Source organism: Limulus polyphemus, unplaced genomic scaffold (assembly GCF_000517525.1).
Source record: "Limulus polyphemus unplaced genomic scaffold, Limulus_polyphemus-2.1.2 Scaffold150, whole genome shotgun sequence".
Lineage (NCBI taxonomy): Eukaryota > Metazoa > Arthropoda > Merostomata > Xiphosura > Limulidae > Limulus > Limulus polyphemus.
Window position 1 is genome coordinate 760,266 of NW_013665760.1, and position 4,324 is coordinate 764,589.

General features: G+C 33.5%; 1 pseudogene; it reads left to right on the forward strand.

The window, feature by feature from the left end:
- The window catches only part of LOC106475831, a 278,839-nt pseudogene that overhangs the window by 220,368 nt on the left and 54,147 nt on the right, over window positions 1–4,324 (forward strand).

The window sequence follows — 4,324 nt, forward strand, 5'->3', positions numbered from 1 at the left end:
TTTTTGTCCTCTCCGATGGACAAGGACGACCCAGACGCTGCTCAGTTGTTTCCTTGCCGTGTTTCCTGAACTGCTCGATGATTCTGTTGACTGTCGAAAGCGAGATTTCCAAATTCTGCGAAATTTGCCACTGACTTATTCCACCGTCTGCTTGACCAACTATCCTTCCTCTAACAAAATCTGACAGTTCGATAGAACCTTGAGTTCTAGGCATGTTATAACACAAGATAATTAGTGTGCGGACCATTTTCATTTATATAGTGCTCTGTGAACACAAATTAGTTAGCATAAATCAGTTAAATGATGAAAAATTAGGTGTCTATTTACTTGTGATCACTCAGTGTACATGGTGAGTTCTTAAAGCTTATACAAAACTTTGGGTGAGGTAATAATGAATACTGTAGTAATATGTTATGATATAAATAAAGTGTGTGATAGTTAGGATTTTTGTGTTACTTATCATAACATCTACCCACACATTTTTTTAAAGTTCATAACGAGGACAAAGAGCGGGTAACTCAGTTGTTATGTTAACAATCTCATGTTCAAAATCATTAGAAACCTTCAAAGAAGTCAGTGGTGGGTTTACAGACTTGCAATGACAAAATTCGGGTCTAGATTCCCAGTAGTGGCCAGGTTAAATATAGCCCATTGTGTAGCTTTGCACTGAGAAAACAATAATAACTGCTACTATTTAAAAAAAATCTCTTGATTCTATTACTAAAATAAATACATAATCAAAAGGTATATTTGCTGATATAGTATGCATTCTAAATATTGAAATGTGTACTTGCATATTTTTAAACTTAGAAAAAACACGATATATTATGAGCAATATTCTTTTCAAAGTTGAGATAGCTTTCAATTCCCACTCTGCATTCTACAAACAACTTTTACTTTTAAAGTTCTTGATTTCAGAATGTGAAGATAGGTTTACGGAATCCTACTAATAAAAACAACAACCCAAGTAACTTTTAAGGAGTGTACAATTTTGAAGAATAGAAACAACTAATTGCTATGTAGAATACCGTCAAAACACAAAGATAGTTTTTGAAGCTTTTTTTTCTCGACGTCTGAAAATCGCATCTGAAATATTGCAGTTTTAGGAAACTTTAACATTTTCCTTCGATTATCATATTACTTGATCCCATTCCAAGTGACTACGGTATGGAAATAGAATTCATCTATAATTTATTTGTCTTTTAATTTTTTATGTCGTGAATTCTGATTGACCTTAAGTGAAACACTTTTTCCTATAAATTTGTTTTTCTAAAACAATATGGTACAATAATTAGTTGTTCTTTATTTTAGATTTTGACCCAGGAAGACTGGAATTTGGTACTATTTAACGGAATGGAGAAAACGTCACACTGGGCTGCTCTTTACTTTGTTGCCTTGATGACATTTGGGAATTACGTTCTCTTCAACCTGTTAGTGGCTATTTTAGTAGAAGGATTCTCAGCAGAGGTATTAAAAACAACACGTGTTTGATCTAATTTTGTAAGTTAGCTGATTAGTTCACTGAGTTCTAAAATACAGATAAGATTTTATATCATTATTTCCACACTCTTCCGAGTCCCATGAATGTAAAGTAATATTCATAACTTTACTTTAGATAAAGATATTATCATATATTCCCTATAGTAAATTCACTGACTAGTCACTTTATTAAGAGTTCCACCTAAGGTCAACTTTCGCCGTGAAAATAGTGTGGACACGACATGATCCAGACTTCATAAGATGCCAGAAGATGTTTTGTTCAATTATAGCCAATTTGCCTTGAAATATCTGCAGTTCATTTACAATTGCGGATATTAGCAAAAGGTTACGGGGTGAATACAACATATAAATTTTTCTCATACATGCTCAATCAGATTCGTATTTAATCATTGTGTTGGTCAAGGAACGTTATTAAAGTCACTGTCCACCAGGGTAAATAACATAGCATTGTGACATGGACGTGATAGGCAGCAAGCTTTGAGCACAGTGTAGATGTAGGTCAACTTCTAAATGAGTCGAAGAATCCAACTCCTACCCCGAGAGCGTCTCTCATACCATTACACCACCTATAGCAACCTGCACTATATGGGCAACAAAAGCAGGATTTAGTATCTTATGTGGATTTCTAAATTTCATATTCTACTTCCTGTACAAGTAAGAAACGCAATTCATCAGGCCACATCGCATGCTTCCAGTAATTCACTGTCCACATTATGCTCCCTAAGCACCATTGAAGGCAGCCACAGTTTTTTCTAGTATTAGATACATTATTTTTTAGTGTAAGTTTTGATAGACAAGTGACACTTTAGAGCTGATGAAATAAAGAGTCTTTAGTAACGACGCCCCTGCTACACATAAATGGTAAATCATTTTGTATGACCATCACCATCATTCCCTTCCCCTGCAGAAATGTTCTTTAAATTATGTATTTAATCCTATATACAGTCCTACGTTCTTTACAAAATTATTTTAATAAGCTATAGAATGTCATAATAGTTTATAGAACTTAAAAGGCTTCTGACTGCTCTAAAGAAATCATTATAGGAAAGTAATAATTTCTAAACAATCTAGATATTTAAATTTGTAGAGTATAATTCTTTAGCAATTCTGTAAAGTTTGTTAGACTTGGAATGTTTATCATGCTTTTATTCTTGATCTCAGGACTTGATGGCCTTGAATTAGGTGTTTGTATATGTGTTGTTTTGTGTAATATAGTTGTTTAGTTTTATAGCTTCTATATGCTTGGTGTTTATTGTACTCTGCAAATAAGCATTCGTCACATGTGGAAGAAGTACCAAGGTCTTGGTCGAGTATATAATTAACCACTGAGTTAGAACCACATATGTATCAGATGTAATAACAGTAAAAGAAATAGCACGATCTATTTCAAATAGCATTTAGAATATTCATTAAATGTTTTAAAGACCCTTAGAAATTCTATATAATTGCTTATGGAATATTTTTACAAGCCTTCAGAATAGCTATAGACAAACATGACTTCCTTCCCATAAAAACCTGTAGAATTATTTGTATAGAATACATTTAGAAACTTTTCGTAAGGGCTTCTTTAAAAGTGGGAAATACCCTGTCTTTACTTACTGTCCTACAGTCTGTTCATGATATAATTGAATTTATAGAACTCAGGCAGACATCTACTATGTCAACATGATCAGTGTATTTTATATTTGCAAATAAGTGTGCGCGCATGTGTGCTAGTGAAGTGGCCAGTTAGGGCATTGGTTCAGAATAAAACAATTCGTTACGTAAATAAAAGTTTTTCAATATGACTTTTCTTTTTATATAGGACGATAGGAAAAAAAGTAACGACAAACTTGAACATGACAGTCAGGATGATTCATCATCTAAGAAACATCAGACGAGTGAAACTCCCGAGTTCAAACCTAAGCCACCTGGTGCTGAATTAGTGAACTATCACGTTAAAGGTCAGTCGATTTATTCACTGTTTTAAAAGGCTTGAAGCTTAACAATTAAAGGTCTTGTAAAAACGAATAAGGTCGTTTATACCTTTACGAACGAGTATGGCTTCGGGATCTTGTAAGCAAACATTTTATTTTTGTTACAAAACTCTAGAACTGTATTGTTTTGTATCGTCGTAAACTTGAAAAATTAAAAATTCATTGAGTGATAAAAATTAGAAAACAAATTACCTATAAAATGTAATTTGTGTTTGCTTTATTGCAGGTAAAAATCAACTCCAACCACAAATATGTTTTAACTGAAAACAAACGCTAATGCTTTATATTACAAACACTTTCTTTAGGCAACAGAATGCTGGGCAAAGAACCATTCCAGGTTTCCTCTAGCAGGAACTGGAATACTTCTCCACGGGATGCGTTCTTCCCGCCAGTCATCACCCACACGGCGGCCACCCCTCAGGGATCTCCATGTGCTACTGGAGAGTCGTCGATTCGAGACTTTAGTAATCGGTTGTCTCCTACTGTGGCGTACAGTATCAGCAACAGTTCACTCACTTCAATGGACCAATCTATAGTATGCATTTTACTATTTCTCTTGTGTGTGTTTGCTAATATACCAAAATATATTGTCATTTACCAGTTGTCGTAGCATATCAATAAACTGTGTTTTACGATAAGAACACGGGTAATTGAATGCTATCTTGTAAGATATGTGTTACGTATTAGAATTTTAAATGGTCTGAAATTGAGTTAACTGATAATTCAAATTTATTAGTTAAACTGTACTTTGGACTTAGTATTTAAATATATTTATGATATTTGCCAACAAGATTGATACACAAAGTTTTCTTTTTTAACACAAATACGTTTTAATATACAAACAACAA